Genomic DNA, 18,703 nt, shown 5'->3' with positions numbered 1-18,703 from the left:
ATATGACCATAGTTAGCGTGGAGTGGGTGTCGTGTATTTCTATAGGTTCTGAATCAGTCCCCCTATTCCTGACCCTATTCTGGTTAAACTAACTATCAAGTTAACTAACAGTCAGCCCATGAGGCAAGAAAAGCCCCCATGATGCAGATACCGTTATCTGACGCAGTCACACTACGGCACAGGAACGTGTTATCTGATTAGGTCATAACGCTTGAGATCTAATTAGACAAGCGACATTCCTCCAGCCCCTGATAAGGCATACGACGTTCTCATAACAAATCAAACCTATGACAACCTGGAAAATCCGTGCGGCCATTGTTTTGATTTCACAGAGAACTTTAGTAAAGAATGTGCTAACGAGCAAGTTGTATGACATCTTTATTGGCGTATCTATGTCCATCCTTACGTCAATCTCGGCACCTTTAAGGTATAAATATTGCCGATCTTGCCCTATGCAAACACACGCGTGGTGACAAGACGGAGCAGCCATACTTGCCGAAGCCGAGAGCAGAAGCAGACCCCGCTGGCAGCAGCCCCGCCTTCCTGACGCGCTGAGAGACGCGCTGCTATCTCAAGCCGAGAGACCCAGCACCGGCGCTTTCGGGCAGCCCTCGCAGGCAGCCTGGAATATCGAGAGCAGAGAAAGAGATACCATTCCTCATTCATCCTAAATTCCAGGTACAGAACTGAATAACCCCTCACAGAGAATTCTTTAGTTATTCACTTGGCAAAAACAAACTTAACTTAAACTGTAACTTTCTATTCCCGCCCACGCATTAGACTTAGGTCAGGTACACGGGGTAGGCGTATTTAGAAACACCAGTTGAGTACGTTTAGTCAAATGTATATGTGTATGTAAATATATTTTAATCATTTTAAACATCATATGGCTCAGAAACCATATCAATGTTTTTACAGTATTATTTTATACTATTGCTTTTAATGTATGCACTTTACTTAACTATAAGTATTGCAATAATATCGATCCATTTCTCATGTATGAGAAAAGAGACTGATCAATAAATAACACCTTTTTATTGAACACGCCCGTCTCTTCCTTTTCTCTACATTCTGATGAGACTAAGAATGCACGTACTGACTGAGTAAAATAATTGCCTTATGCTCACACGACTCTCGAGATTGACTCTTGATTAGGGGAGAGCAAAGTTGTCATGTTCTATGGTTGTCAGAAACTAAATCCCTTCTTGTCTAATCAGGGGAGGTAATTCTTTCCTGAACATTCGAGAAAGTTTCTAGCGAACTCTGAGCTTAGCTGGCAAACCCAAAAATTAAGTCTAGTATCGACAGTAGTAGACCTAGTTAACGTCTGGTCTAGGCCTTTACTGCTGTAGGTACTATTCCAATGCGCAGAGCCTATTGGGAAGATAGGAACTACACTACACTTTTTTCTAATCCTCCCTCACTGTTTTACTATCTAATACACAGTCCCTTTGTGTTGCTCCCTCTAGCTCTCTTTCTCTTAACATCACTCTCTCTGTCCCTTTCCCTCATGCTCACTCCTTCATTCTTTTTTTTTCTTTTTTTTGGTGCGCGCCCCGGTACGCGTACCGGGGAGCGTACCGTTACGCGTACCATGGAGAAAAAAGAATGACAGAGTTTTTTAAAAATGTTTTTTTTTATAAAATTAGAGGTAGTTCTAAAAAGAACTGTTTTTTTTATTCTTTTTGTTGTTTTATATTTTTTTATTGTTTTTTTGAATTTTTTTGCTTTTTTTGGCTTTTCTGAACAGTTTTTTTTATTTTTTTGTATTTTTTATGGGGAGAAACAAGAAACAGGGAATTGAAAACGGCTCAACTGGAGCAAAATAAAATCTGGAAAAATTAAGGTTTCTTCGGGCATTTGTGGTTATCACCAGCAACATTGATGAGTGTTAGCTTTGCTCACCATAACTAATTGTTTTGTTACAATATATACAAACAATTTTGTATCCCCCAAACTTTGTTTGTATATTTGGGACCGTCTCCCTTGCCTCTGGACCCGATGGAGTGGGTTCTTTGGTTGTTGAGGTTCTGGATGATGATTGGGGTAGGTTTCTGCAGAGTTCGCTTACCTCTGCTGCAGAATAGTTGTTAGGGTGCCAACGCTGAATATGCCGAATCATAGTATGATTCCCAAAGGAATATTTTTTTGCAGGGTTCCCCCTGGATAGCAGGTCACCTTCGCAGCGTTTACTTTTTTGGAACCCCTTGGGATTTTATAAAACTCCCATATGAAGTGCTCCCTAGGTTTGTATGGGGGGTCGTCTTCAGGCAGGAACTGCCTTCTCTCTTCCTCCTCTTCCTCCTTCTCCTCCTCTTCTTCTTGACCACCAATGTGATGTTCTGGTGGTCCTTGTGGTGGTGGTGGTGGTGGTGGTGGTGGGGCAGATGCTTCAGCTGCTGATAGTACTGTAGCCATATCTGTAAGCAAAAAACAGGTCTTCCTCACTCAAAGAACAAAGTGAGAATGAGGAAAAAAGGTGGGGGCTTTCATCATTTGGAAAACAAAACTGTTCTGAACCAATGAAAAGTGTTATTTTCAAGTCACATGATCTGGGCTTTCATCATTTGGAAACCAAAACTGATCTGAACCAATGAAAAGTGTTATTTTCAGGTCACATGACCCGACGCGCTTACGCTACGCGCCCCGGTGCGCTTACGTTGCGCGATCGTATGCGCTAGGGCGCTTCCGGGTGCGCTTACGCTGTGCATCATAAGACGCATCACGCGGCTACGCAATACGTCACGATGTTGTTTTCGTTCGCGGCAATAGCGCTAACGGGATGCTCACCGGTACGCGCCGTAACAGAGCGCTCACCGGTGAGCGCATCGGTACGCGCCCCGGGAGCGCTCCAGGGCAAAAACAATAAAGAAAAAAAAATAGTATTACATAATTATACAATATAAAATTCATTATAAAAATATTACATTTCATACCTATAGAGATTTGCTATTAAAAAACCTATAAAATTCACTGAAAAAACCATAGGTTTCACACCAGTTACAGTTAGGAATTAGCATTTAAAAAACCTATTAAATTCACTGAAAAAACCATAGGTTTCACACTAGTTATAGTTAGCTGGAAATTGTACTCGCATAAAACCAATGAAATTCCCACGTTATAGTTAGTTGGACTCACTATAACTCGCGCGTGCAATGCACTGCTGATGACGTCACATATTACATCACTCATGACATGGTCAGTGACATCATTCATGACATCACTGATGACACCATCCTTGTGACAGAGTGACAGACCTCCTTTCACTGTAATGTAACCCTGGAAACACATATTCAAAAATAGAAACTAACATTTTCCAAAAAATGCAGATACCCATACCAGTTACAACAACCAATTCAATAATTCCACCATCTATATACACATCCACTCATTGACCAACAGTTCTATATAGTCACTCATACATATACTCACTCATCATATGTAGTGATACACCTATACATCCTGTTACACACCGACAGTCATCCAAAAGATACTCTCACACATACTCACACATGCAAATAAACTATTGAACATCCATTTATTTGCATATACAGCTATACACACAGTACCACCTTACTTCTAAGGAAACTTACACATAATTACTCTCTTAAACAATCACTTATAGAAACACATACTTATTTAAACAGGAACTCTTACAATCCCTCACTCTCACATATACTCACTTATATACATCAATATTCAGATATATTAGATTAAATCATATGTAGTTACTGATAAAGACACTAGTGAGACAGTCATTCATTCACTAACTCACACATATACACACTCATCAACCCATACAGTCCTGCACATATGCTGTCTTCAAAACACATACAAAGAGAGAGTCAGTCATTCATGCATCTATGTGCTAAGTAATACCCCCACCAAACCATACAAACACTTATACTGATACTAAGAAAAACATCTAATAACCCATATACATACACATGTAGCTACTTACCAACCCATGCAGCCACTTATACACAAAGTGAAACACTAATACATATATTTAAATATTTAAACATTTACTCTCTAATATATGTATTCACTAAGATACACTTAATAAACCAGTTAACCAATTAATTAAAAAAAAAATCCACTTAAACACTTATTTAAACATTTATTCTTCCATCAACTTTTACATATACATATATAACACATATTTATTTTTCAGAAAGGCACACATTCACTGGATGGTGTCATCAGTGATGTCATGAGTGATGTCACTGACCATGTCATGAGTGATGTAATATGTGACGTCATCAGCAGTGCATTGCACGCGCAAGTTATAGTGAGTCCAACTAACTATAACGTGGGAATTTCATTGGTTTTATGCGAGTAAAATTTCCAGCTAACTATAACTGGTGTGAAACCTATGGTTTTTTCAGTGAATATATATTATATATTTTGCTAGTTTAAAGAAATTCAGATCTTTGATGACTGGCAAACATTAGCCTCTGAACATGTTTTACTATTGATTGTAATTTGGGGCTTCTTTTAAATTACATGGATTTAACCAGTAATAATCTTTTCATATGCAATGTTAAAGAAAGACTTGCAGCAATAGTATGTTTACACTGTTTGTTGCACACGTGACACTGGAGGTCACCACCAGGGGGTGGTGATATTCTTCAACAAAAGTATATAAAAAAGCATTCAAATTCTGACTATGTTGCAGCGTGAACAAGGGCACCTTTGCCCGAAATGCGTCACTGGTTCTGTGGGATTTGTTAAATAAATAACATCTTGCTGATTTTGCTGGTCCGTCCCTCTACTTGCTGGCGTGGAAGCGGTGTCTGCGAGCACAGAGCGTGCTGAGGAGGAGCTTTGTTTCCATATGTGAACGGAAGTTGATTTGCTTCCGTAACGGACCCCTTCATTGTAAGTCGGCAGCCGCTATCAATTCGCTGTTTCTGGATCTCTAGTGGGAACTACAGCGGCTGTCCCCGGGCTAGCTGGAATTGAACCGAGAAGTGCTGGCGGTCGGAGCTGCCCCACAGGGTCGCGTCGGAGGACGCGGAACACGGAGCGGTTCCCGCCATCCACGAGTGGTGAGTCTGACAGCAATATTACCCGGTGGTGAAGTTAAGCAGCATAATTTATGCGGGCATAAGAATCACGTTTGCCTGCTACAATTCGAACCCACAATAGAACAAACAACATGAACGAAGAGGAGATTGACAAATTGCGGGAGGAAGCCGCTCTTACTATGTTTGATGGGACTGATAACCCCTTAGGTCATGACAAGGCACCATCGCAGAGTGGTACTAACACGGCACAAACAAGGGATTTAAAGTTGTTGTTTAAAGAGTTGGAAAAATTACGTAAAGCAGAGTGCACTAAATGGTGGGAGCATAAATCCCTGAGTAAATATGAGGAGGTTGGTCCTGTTCCCCGGGGATTGCGCATTCTCTTGGTGCCTAGTTTCGATAAACCAGATCCGGCTATGCTGCAAGAATGGGGCAAAAGCAATCTGGCCGCTTCCATGAACCTTGTTTGCATATTAATCAAATATGCTGCCAGCGATCGTATGGAGTTGTTGGGGCAAATTAAAACAATTGAAACGGAAATAAATGCTCGCCCGGAACCCCAAGAGATCAAGAAACTGACAGATATTATGAATGAGAAACAGAACAAAGTGGCTAGCCAGGATACTTTTAAACTCAAATTATAACCCACACAGCCCATAAGTACTGCGTGACCAGGCCATTTATTTAGCAAAACATTTATTTTGGATTTGTAATCAAGTTTCAAAATTCATAAAAACATGTCATCAAAAAGGAAAATACTGTCAAAAACAGTAAAGTCAAAGGCAAAAACAAGTAATTGTGTGCACAATAAATCCAAAATATACAAACATACAAACTGAATGTTAGAACAATTAAATGGCACCAAAATGCAACTTAGAATACATTACATACATTTCAAATAAATTGAGATCAGAAAACATTCAACACATAGGAAAAAGACCATTCCTTTGACTAGAATACCAGTGGACAGGCGGAATAGGGGATGGAAAGCAACTGCCTGCCTGTCTCACAAGACCTGTGACTAGATGTTCCGTCTGGTTGCACGCAAGGGCCCACACAAGTGGAGTAATTTGATCCCTAGCTGCACGCTTCTTTCTTGTCACAGGCTGGGGGTCAACGCGTTTCGAACCAAGATAAGTAAAGGTTCTCCTCAGGACAGGGACAGATATTATGAATGAACAGGTGCGCAAACACGAGGAAAAAATAAAGACACGAAAGGCCACCAAATTCACTCGAGATGCCGATGACTATCGTTATGGCAGGATTTTTACATTCTCACGCAAGTATAATACGGCTAAAAGACAAGCGTATACTAAAAAGAAAAATGCAATGGGAAGTAATACCAACAACACTATGCCTGCCTCAAGCTCCAACACTATGGCATCAGGCGCTGTGAACAGTGAAAGCAATGAACCTGGTAGCGACATCTCATCCCTAACAAGCGCATCTAGTGTAGACTCTTTATCGTCTTGTTCTTCCAATTCTGATTTAAACTCAATAGGACTGGAAACATTCAACCTCCAGCAAGAAATGGATTTTGTTGTGGAGGAGAGGCTTCAAACCCTGAGGTCATGGCAACCCAACTCGCAAACAGGCAAAGGAGGAATCAACGCCAGAAAGCACGACGGCGCAAACGGAAACTACGCCGGTGCACAACAACAACAAAAAAGGAAGAAGAAAACATGGGGGAAACGCCATTAATGGATAATACGATTATCAATCTTTCCAATGTTACCTTAAACAAGGCAGAAGAACAATTACTATCATTGGGATTGAACTATTCACCTGTTCAGAGTTTTAATTATGCCATGACCAGGGTAGATTTATTTTGTTTCATAAGGAAACTAAAATTGAAAAAACATTTCGCTTTGAAATCCACTAAAGATCTTAACAAAACAGACAATTTAGGTAAAGAAAATGTACCCAGCGACATCAACCAACTATGTGCTGCTGACACACACACCTTTCTGGATGCAAACGACTTGCTTGACTCTCCCAACAATTCAGAAATGGATCCTGATGAGGCCACACAAAGTCGCTTGAGCAAAATATCTATTTCTCAAAAGGGTGCTGGCCTAAGTCCATTTAGAAGTAAATCCAAATATATCCCTCTAATGCCTAAAGATGCAATAGACATCTTCCATGACTGCGTTACCAACGACATCAAAAAGCTTTATTCAAAAGTCAACAACAAACACAGAAAAAAGGAGATACATATCAAACGCGCCTATGATAAGACGATGAAAAAACTGGGAAACAGTCATGAAATCGTGATCAAGAAATCGGACAAAGGGGGTAATCTAGTAATTTGGCCCAAACAGGATTACATCAGTGAGGCCAAACGCCAACTTGACGACCCCCTATGTTACGTTAATGCCTCACACAAAGAATATGAGAACGCCAAGTGTAAATTACACAAGATGTTGTGTCAATGGAAAAGAGAGGGCTTAATTTCATCAGAGGAGTACAAATTTATGTGTATTAATTTTCCTGTTTTGCCATCTCTTTACCTTATCCCAAAGGTACACAAAGCTGTGCAACCGGTACCTGACAGGCCTATTGTGTCTGCTATTGGTAGTGTGGGTGAAAAAGTTGGGGAATACATCGATTTTTTTCTCCAAGACTTTGTAAAACAACTACCAAGCTTCACACGTGACACTAGTGATTTCATTAGCAAAATTGCAACTATTGAATGGGATAATGATATGTGGCTCATTTCATTAGATGTAGAGGCGCTTTATACAAGCATTGATCATGAACAAGGACTTTCAGCAGTGAAGCATTACCTTTCCAAGCGATTGATCATATATTATGAACATAATAAGGTCATTTTGTGTCTCATGGAATGGTGCCTCCACAATAATTTTTTCTCTTTTGGTAAAGAGATTTTCAGACAGCTTAGAGGGGTGGCGATGGGGGCCTGCTTCTCTCCCAGCTATGCGTGCTTGCACGTTGGCTGGTGGGAGGATGGCCATGTGAGTTGTTTCTTGAGGTACATAGGCGATATTTTTATAGCTTGGAGAGGTACCAAAGAGGAAGCCCTTTTATTTATTCAAGAGATAAATAACAATACCCTTAATCTCAAGTTTACTGCGCACATTGACAAAAACAGAATCCAATTTTTATATGTTGAGGTGTATGTTACAAACTGCACACTTAATTCCACTCTTCACAGAAAACCTACCGCGGGCAATGCCACGTTGCACGCAACTAGCATGCACCCTAGACACACCATCTCAGGAATTCCCTATGGCGAGATCTTAAGGCTAAAGAGGATTTGCAGTTCTCCTTCTGATTACGAAACTTGTCTAGCAGAACTCATGATACGGCTAAAGGCGAGGGGTTATTCTGATACCATCCTGAAGACAGACATTGAAAAATCTTTATCTCGGTCCAGGGAAAGTCTCTTTCCGATGATAACTCCTGTGGCAGAAACCCCTATCGTAACAGAGCCTCAAGTTGAATGCCCATGCCTGATCACTACATACAGTAGAGAGGATAGGAAAATTAAGTCCATAATTAATAAAAACTGGCCCATCGTCCTTAGTGACCATATACTTAATGCCAGATTGCCTGCTTCCCCTACTGTTACTTTCAGACGCGCCAAAACTATGGGTAATTCCCTGGAAAGAGCAGCCCCTGAGCTCAAAACTAAAATACCTTGGCTACGACCTGCTCGGGTTTTTTTTTAGATGCTCAAGCTGCCGTGCTTGTAAATTTGGCACCACTATCTCGCATTACTCCACTCCGTTTAGCACTATTGCTAAACCGATTTTGGGTAACTTTTCTTGTAAAACAGACCATGCTGTTTACGTCCTGACATGCACCTGTGGGCTCAGATATGTTGGCAGCACTAAGCTCCAGGTGCATGTCCGGATATTGCAGCATTTACGGGCAATATTACACAGTGACCCGGCCTATCCGGTCGCCCGTAATTTCAAAAGGGTCCACAACAATGACCGGACGTGCTTGAGTTATTTTGTGATTGGAGCAGTCCCATTTCATAAAAGAGGGGGTGATCGTGAACTTCAGCTCAGAAAATTGGAGACCAAATTCATTTTAGAGCTCGATAGCCGTTGGCCGAAACGGGCTCAATAATATTGAAGAAATGCACCACTTCCTGTAGTATATGACTTTATACATCTAGATACTGCAGAGTTTGTCTATTGGTCGTTCAGTTTCTCCACTCTTGGTGCCTTTTCTCCTAGTTAGGTTCCCTATTAGGAGAAACCAGATATAAACACCATTGGAGCTGTTAGCATGAGTAGTGAGCCTTGGGTGGTAAAATTACGTGATCACATTAGACAGTGATCTTATTATGAAGTTTTTCTTGTAATATACACTTCTATTTCTTTAGGTTTATATTATATTTTTGTATATATCATTGTATTTAAGTTTTTAACTTATTTCCCTTGATGTTTACATATGGACTGTTTATATTGGAATATTATAAAATCTCTTCCACTTTTTCTAGAGTATTTTAGATTAAGTTATAGTCGGGCACATGCATCATTGAGACATTTTGCACTTCTTAATTTGCGAAAAATAACGAATTGCAAATTAAGAAATGCAAAATGCTATGCATCATTTTTTTCGGTATTCATTTGTGATTCGGTAAAAATCGCAATTTTCACCGAATCCCGAATAAATACCGAATTCTTAAGTGCATTTTCGCAATTCCCATTGATTCCTATGGGCCAAAAGGCCCATAGGAGTCAATGGGAAGGCATTTACAAATTCGCAATTTGTTGATGCATTCCAAGGATGCAGGGGGGGGTCCAAAGGACCCCCCCCTGCACCCCTGAAATGCATTTGTAAGTGCATGTTTCACACACACATGTCCTAAGTGTAACATGACAGTTTCAAAAATGCATTTTTTTGCTTTTTGACAGATTTTCGCAAATTACCACGAGGGTCAACCTCGTGGTAATTTGCACTTCCAATTTCAAAATTCGCTATTTTTTACAAATTGATGCATTGCATTTAAGGAATCACACAAATGCGATTCCTTAATTGCATTTGCATTTTTAAGAAATGCAAAAAATAGCGAATTGTTTCATGCATCCCAAAAACGTATTTAGGAAGTGCAAACGGCCGAATTTACCGATTCGCACCGTTTGCACTTCCTAAATAGGTTGATGCATGTGGGGGAGTGTGTCATGATATGTACTTATTTATGGGGTATGGTACTATTTTTACATATGCCCATTTTTAACTTTTTGATACTTTTTTACCATTTGTAATTTTAGGGAACCAATAATTCAGTCATACAGTTATTTATGAACTTAGGAATTTGAGAAGTTATGTATGTATGAAATTTTATGGTATCTCCGTTCGGATGGTAATGCGGATGATTCTTGCACTTTGCACTTCTGATTCTTACACTTTGCACTTTTTTACACTTTTTGCACTTTACCTTTCGCTGCTTATGCACAGATTTGCACATGTTAAAAGAAATGCTATTAATGACCTGATGGGGTAATTATTCATCTGCTAGTTGCTCAGAGGATTATGATTATTGTATTTATACTGTCATTATATATTTTGCTAGTTTAAAGAAATTCAGATCTTTGATGACTGGCAAACATTATCCTCTGAACATGTTTTACTATTGATTGTAATTTGGGGCTTCTTTTAAATTACATGGATTTAACCAGTAATAATCTTTTCATATGCAATGTTAAAGAAAGACTTGCAGCGATAGTATGTTTACACTGTTTGTTGCACACGTGACACTGGAGGTCACCACCAGGGGGTGGTGATATTCTTCAACAAAAGTATATAAAAAAGCATTCAAATTCTGACTATGTTGCAGCGTGAACAAGGGCACCTTTGCCTGAAACGCGTCGCTGGTTCTGTGGGATTTGTTAAATAAATAACATCTTGCTGACTTTGCTGGTCCGTCCCTCTACTTGCTGGCGTGGAAGCGGTGTCTGCGAGCGCAGAGCGTGCTGAGGAGGAGCTTTGTTTCCATATATATATATATATATATATATTAAAATCAGGGCTAAAAGTAGCTATTCTAATTCATGCAATATACATTACCATAAAGCAAACGGGGCACAATCAACATGGAAGCACAAAATTATATCCAATAATCAGATAAAACACGATAATACAATTAAATCTATAAAAAAACATTCAATTCAAAGATACCAAGATACCAACCAGACAGATACCATAGATACAAATCTCCCTACAGCGCAACACAGTCTCATTTTATTACATTTTAAAATGTCATTCATTAAATCATAAACCCAGTGCACCGGTAAAAATCTAAATACAGGGAGTAACAATCCTTTTCTTTCAAAATATGTGCAAAATACAATTACATGAGGTAGAGACAACGGAAAATATTTGCAAAGGGACACCTGCCCAAGTCGAACCTTCAATAACCACCACCCATTTCATTGCTGATTTCCATAGCAGCACTGACATACTTTGAAAGTCTGACAATAGTGGTGTATCCAAACAATCATTGATTTCTGAAGTTTAACGGCCCATGAGCCTGTTGCATTCACCTGTAGATACGATTTGATTAATTGTCTCAGAGAGCCATCATCCGACTCCATAAGGCGGGCCCAATAATTAAGAATCTTTTGCTTATATTTATATATTATATTGGTAAGGTCCAACTACTACCTTAATGCACTATTCACTGTACCTCTAGGCAGATCAAGCCATCTTTTTCAGATGTTAATTTCTATATCCTGCAACCAGTGAGTATTCTTCTCAGACAGAACCTCACAGCCATTCAAAAGTATATGCATCAATTTTATTTTTAGGTCTCTCTAAGCACTTCTCCAGAATTAAAATCCATTGTTTGTAATGCACCTACTATAGCCTTAGATTAAGCATCCTGTTGTTTGATATGAGCTTTAAAATTCAAATTTTATTTAAAAGGAGGCCTAAATATCTACACTCTTTTACCACCTTTACTTGAGCACCGCTCTTCTACCGCTAAGCCACCACTTGTGAGTTTTTCTGAGCAATTTTTCTAGACAATGCCACCTTAGAATATACTGAGAATGCTTCAAGTTGCCTCTGAAGGCCTACTGGAGTGAGGTACAATGAAATAGTATTTTCAGTGTAGCACAGTGATGAAATTGCACCCGTACCTAGTTTAAGTGGAAAAGAATGAACCTGAGCTAGTGTTAACAGTGCATCAGCAATGTAGATTGAAAAAAGGAGAGCGTCCATATACAACCCTACCTTAAACTGTTAGAAGTATCGATTTTTCTAGACAGTGCTCCATTTCACCCTATTTCTATCCTTTTCCATGGATACTTCTGGAGTTGGATTATCAGTTTCAACAAACAAGGTGGAATATTCCAGGTACACATTTTCTCCTAGGGAGGGCCCGGTTAATTGTATCAAATGTTGTTGCCAAGTCTACATATGACACATAAAGGGGCTGTTTCCTTTTAAAAGCAACGGCCACCCATGGATAGAACTTCATTTAAACCATCCTTCACATATGATACTACATCATTGAGGTACAGGGAGAAGAGAGTTGGGGCCAGGAACACAGCCTTGCTGAACTGCATTCTTAACTCAATTCCCTCAGTCAGTTCCCCCCACCCCACCCCACCCCACCCCATCTGATTTGGGCTTAAGTGTCCTGATGAAGGCGGACCAATATCTCTAAAATATAAGATGGGACCCCACTATTCCTCAATTTCATTCCTTAATGCAACTATAAAAATATTTTCTACAATATTAGCCACTTGAATGAACCAGAGCCTACCAATCATAGTCTCCAATACCGAGCATTGCTTTGAAGTGGGCAAAGGCACCACTAGCCACACTAATCAGGCCATTGCATCAGTTGATCAAGCCAAGACCTTTCAGAAACAGTTTTCCATCATACCGATGGATGCTGAAATAGAATTAGACAGAGTATCATGGAACTTTCTTAAGGAGGTTATTTAAGCATTTGGTATACACCATAATTTCATTAAATCGATTCTAAACCTTTGGGAAACTCTGAAAGGCCAATTATGTATCAGTGGTAGTGTATTTACCACATTTCTACTTTTAGAGGCACAAGACAATACTACCCCTCTCTCTCGCCCTATAAGCACTATATATGTAAAGCTTCTGTCAATTTCCAGCTCTGCCAATGCTTTTCCTTTATCAGTATACGCTGACAATGTCACTATATTCCTGCACATTTTACAACCCACACTACGCAGGGTAGACAATATAATCTAAGTGTTCTGTCAAGTGTCTTGAGCTACCCCCAAGACCCCATAATCACTAATTTTTCTTGCAAGTGGGAGAAAAAGAAGATCCAAGAATCCCTCACAACGAGGTTATCTTGGAATCACGGTTGCCTCAAAAATCAAATTATGTTTAAATATGACTTCACAAGTTCAGTTTCTGAAGTACTCCAGAGTCGAAAGCAAGGCAGAAGCACTCCGAGTTTTAACACCATCCGACGGATGACGGGAGTGGGCGAGTCACTCCAGGGTTGCAGTGTTCACATTGCTAAATGGACTCTTCGCTGGTGGGGCGCGCTGAGAGAGAGCCAGCGCCTACAGCTACCAGGAGCCAGTGGGGGCCGCGACGGACTGCCACCCCCTCCCCTTACCTCCGGGGGCCTTGAAAATTGCTCGCGCCTCCCGCTCCGTGGGAGACGCATCGCTGGTGGGGCGCGCTAAGAGAGAGCCAGCCCCTACAGCTACCAGGAGCCAGTGGTGGCCGCGACGGACTGCCAGCCCCTCCCCTTACCTCCGGGGGCCTTGAAAACTGCTCGCGCCTCCCGCTCGTGGTGGACTGCCAGCCCCTCCCCTTTCTGCTGGGAGGAATTTAACCATCAAGCTCCTTCCGCCACGTGGGACGCGCGTGGGCCGGCGCCGGGCTAAGCCCGGACAAAGGACGGGCCGTCTGTGGCCGTCAGGGACCAGAAGAGACCGGGCTGGGCCACGTTACTAACATTTGACTGACAAAATGTGTGTTGGGAGGTGGCTACTGTACGTTTATTGATCTCTACGTATGTTGTTTTATTTGCAGGGGTTTTCTTATTGTTTATTAATCTAGACAGTACTCGTGTTTCGTCAACTTAGGCGAAAATGAATAAACCAAAGGAAGGCAAAGGGAAAGGGGTAGCAGGTACCCTGGATGCTTTCCTAGTAAAAGCTACATCGGTAATTATAAATGAAATCAAGTTGACTGAACGCAGGCTGTCACTAGATTCGCACTTGCATCAGAGCCGCCATGTTACTCCTAGTACCATCAGCCCAAACTTAGAGGAGGGACATGTGGAAGGATGTCCAGAATTTATTGAGTGCCCCTTATCGCTGGCAGAGTCTCCTAGTATTCAAGAGATTCTGGACTCCCCGATGACAAGAAATAAATCAACTGTTACAACAAGGGCACAAAAAACCAAACAGATAAGTGGAAGTAGCCCTGCTGTTCTGGGTAGAAAATGAAAGGGCCAGATACCTAGGAAACCCCATAAACAATACATATCTAAACCCCCGGTTAAGAAAGGCACGCAAGAGAGCACTGAGTCAAGATCAGACTTAATTACTGAGAACCATGATTCTCCATTGATAAATATAACACCTACACAGATTGTACCTACTATGCATCAGAGTATGGAGGACCATTTTTGGTCTAAGATGGAAGTACTGATGAATGCCCATTTAGAACCCATTTTAACCAAATTAGTTGATATCGAAAACCGGTTGTCATGCATAGAGAGTCAACAATTAAATACTAGTACACCACAAGCAGAACTGAGGTCTGGGTTAAATAAACAAATGGGTAAAAATAGAAGTGGGGAAACTGTCACACCGGACTGTTCAGGGCAAAGTATGATACAGCTTGGGATGCCTACAATTAAGAATAAACTACAGAGGGCAGGAATCATCCCAAAAAAATGTAGACCGGAAAAAAAAACCTTTCATAGAATGTCCCCCACGCCATTTGCATGTAGACAGATCAGATTCCATCCTAAATCTGCCACCCCAAACTACACCTTATATTGTTGTCTTAGCAAACGTATGCCCATTAACAACAGGGGAAGGGGAAGACTGGCTGTCTTTGAGAAACAAATCGTTGCACCTCATTAATGTCAAGACAGGAATAAATTGTAACGTCTTGTTTCCTGAACTTATCATGGCTCGAAGGGTCGAATGGGTTGGTCCAAGTAAGAAATCACTGGAGGAGGATTGCATAGTTCTAACTTTTAGGACCCCAGGGCTAGTGAGAGCCATAATTGACAGAATGTACGGTCAAATCATGGGGAAATCAAAAATTGTGATCTACCATTGGGATTCTTTTATTACCCCCCCCCAACTGGCAACCCAACCCAATGAGAACAGAGTGCCAAAATAAAGTAAACCAGCAACCAGAGTGTCCATCATGGTATCACGTAAATCGTTTTGGCCCTCTGAGTACATTAGTGGAGGTTGACTGCCTACAAACAGGGACCCCAATAAGAAATGATGTAAAATACATGACTGTACATCATGAGGACATTAATGAGTGCATACTATTTACTGACACTTTGGGGGAAGATGGAGATCCACAGTTTTCTCATAATATAGACAACATGCGGGTATTGACTGTAGTTTCTGAGGATAATCATAACATGATAGATGTTGATCAAATAGGGGAAGGGTTTAGCATAAGTAAACAAAGTAAACATCCAGAAATGATAAGTAATCAACCTGATAGATGTACTTCCCGCCTAATCTCGTGGAATGTGGCAGGCTTCTCACGAAGATTGCTGGATGCGGTATGGATGAAATATATAAAAACTTTTGACATCATCTGCCTCCAAGAAACCTGGAGCAGAACTGACCAAAATTTGGATGGATACTACTCATTTGCTGTTCACGCTGAACCTTCATTGGCAGGGAGGGCAAAAGGTGGCCTAAAAATATAATTCGCTGAAAACACATAAAATAGTGGTCTCCCCATGGTATCAATTGATCTTGATTACAAACTTGCTTCCTGTCCCTCTGCTTCTAATACATTGGTATTATAAAAATTTTTACACTCATACTACATCTGTTATCGACGGTTTACAGGTTGAATTAGCCAAAGTGACCGAAAACTTTTCACCTCTGTGTATTATGTGATTAGGGGACTTTAACTGCACCTCATATCATCAAAGTGGGACTAAGGCTTGTGGTTTACTAGATACAAATGAGCAACCACTCGCACATTTTAAGCACACCGCACAGGGAGACGCACTGAATAACATTATCGTGATAAACGATCTTTGTATGCTAGATATGTCGACTAGTACCCCATCGGTGCCGATACCAACTTTCCAAGGGACTGGGGGTCAAAAGAGTGTAATTGATTTTGTACTGATTTCTAGTAGGTATGTTCATCTTATTGATGACTTCTTGAAGTAAATCCTGCTAGTGATCATAATCCTCTTGTCTTAATATTGAGTTCTGTTGTTGACAGGAAGCAGTCCTCCGAACAACTGATGAAATACAGTCAAAACCATGGTCTTAGATTAAAATGGGATAGGGTTGATTCCAAAAAATTGGAGGAAACCATTTTTCAGAGCTAACCATTTACAAGTGGATACTTGCCTAACGAGTACCTGTGAGCCTGAACTGATAGTTCAGAATTTTGAAGCCCTTTGTGAGAGTGTGGCTACATACCTTCTTAAACCTGCTGGGAAGGGCGACACCCGGGAGCACAAATGGTTTGATGGTGAATGCTCTTCGGCACAAACATTATTGAAGAAGGTACTACACCGAGTCCCTCGGGATAAGGAAATGGTTAAAAAGGCAAGGAGAACTTATAAGGAAACCATTGATAAACGAAAATTGGAACTAAAAAAGCAAGCCTGGGATGACCTTGAGAAAGCCTCTGATTTGAGGGATAGTATATTATTTTGGGAAGCAATAAATCGTCCTTTTCTTAGTAATGAAAAAAGAAGCATGATTGCCCATATAACCGGGGAGACTTGGGAGTCCCACTACTCTAGGATTTTTAACCCAAAGGATGCCACTTTGACAAATGAAGGTGAGGATGAAATTGATTTTAATATTGAAACTGCACAACAACTCAGTCTCTCAATTTCTCTGGGTGAAGTGGAGAAGGCACTGAGAAAAGGTATTCCCCTTAAGGCACCAGGTCCCGATGCTGTACCATTGGATCTTTTTAAAAATAATTTGGATGTATGGGCACCACTGCTGCTTAATGTCTTTAGGCAATTATTGTTGGGCGTATCCCGTCATCCTGGAAAGAGGCAGTAGTTGTGCCAATTTTCAAAAAAGGTGAAAAAAGCGACCCTTGCTGTTATAGGCCAATTTCCTTAATAGATGCCTCTTGCAAGTTAATGGGGAGAGTAATATTGGCCCATCTGGAGACATGGGAAAATTCCTCTGGCCTTATTGTGGACTCACAGTATGGGTTTAGAAAGGGTAAGGGGACAACGGAGCAAGGTCTCAATTTGGCCCTGATTATGGGTATGTACATGAAGGCCAGGGGTGTTTCTATACACCTGGCCTTCATGGACTTATCCAGTGCCTTCGACACTGTGTGTAGGGGGAAACTGTGGTTGCTAATGGAGGCTATGGGGTTTGAGGAATCTTTGGTCACTCTGTTGCGCAGACTGCATGCTGCTACTTCTGCGGCCATTAATTATGGCCCTGGGGGAAAAATGACAAGGCCTATCCCATCAACCGAAGGTGTCCGTCAGGGCTGTATCCTGGCCCCTTTTTTGTTTTTAGTTTACACAAATGGTTTAAAAGAATTTTTATTGGAAAAAGGTTCAGACTTCCCTAAAATAAACGGCAAACAAATACCTTTATTGTCCTATGCTGACGATACTGTGATAATGACTCTAACTGCAAACAGAATGTAAATATGTTTGAATGCTTTTAATGAATTTATGCTGGGTTTAGACCTTAAGGTCAATTCTACAAAATCATTCACAATGGTCAGCGGTCCAAGTGGGACAAAAACTCGTAGATTTGTTGTAGATAATCTGATCATTGAAAAAGTCCCAAATTTTAATTATTTGGGAAATCTTTTTAACAAAACTCTGAGTTTGGATCCTCTAATAACAACACGAGTACAGAAGACCACAAGATCAATAGAGGCCCTTTTTCATTTTGCAAGTAAACTAGGCTAAAAACCTATTGCTGAATTGAAGACATTGTATGAATCCAAATGCCTGCCTGTGGCGACCTATGGAGCGGGGGTATGGGGATACCATAAATGTGCTCAATTACAAGTTATGGAGAACAAGTTTTTAAAACGTCTCTTATCAGTTTCGAATAGCTCTCCAAACATTTTTTGTCACACCGAGTTGGGTTTAGATTTCGTGAGTGACATTATTCATGTGTCCCCATTACTCCTATGGGGAAAATTTGGTCCTCAGAGGATATGCAGCTTTTAAAAGAAATCCTAAAAGATTGTGTAAATTTGGATCATGCTATGCAGATCCCATGGTTGCGTTATGTGAAGGAAACCTTTAGTGAAATTGGCCTCTGAAATTGTTATGATAACCCAGACTCTATTAATTTAGATACAAAGATGGTGATTAAGAATGCATACCGTAATATCTTGGGTTCGTCAAAAAATGATGAACATCCATTACACCAGGCAGTTAAATCACAGCACCAATTTTATTTATCGTTTACTACACACACGCAATGGCGTTTTTATTTGCCCCGATTTCGATTAAAGGC

Source organism: Lissotriton helveticus, chromosome 6 (genome assembly GCF_964261635.1).
Source record: "Lissotriton helveticus chromosome 6, aLisHel1.1, whole genome shotgun sequence".
Lineage (NCBI taxonomy): Eukaryota > Metazoa > Chordata > Amphibia > Caudata > Salamandridae > Lissotriton > Lissotriton helveticus.
The sequence above is the reverse complement of the archived record's forward strand: the minus strand, read 5'-3'. Positions refer to the sequence as shown.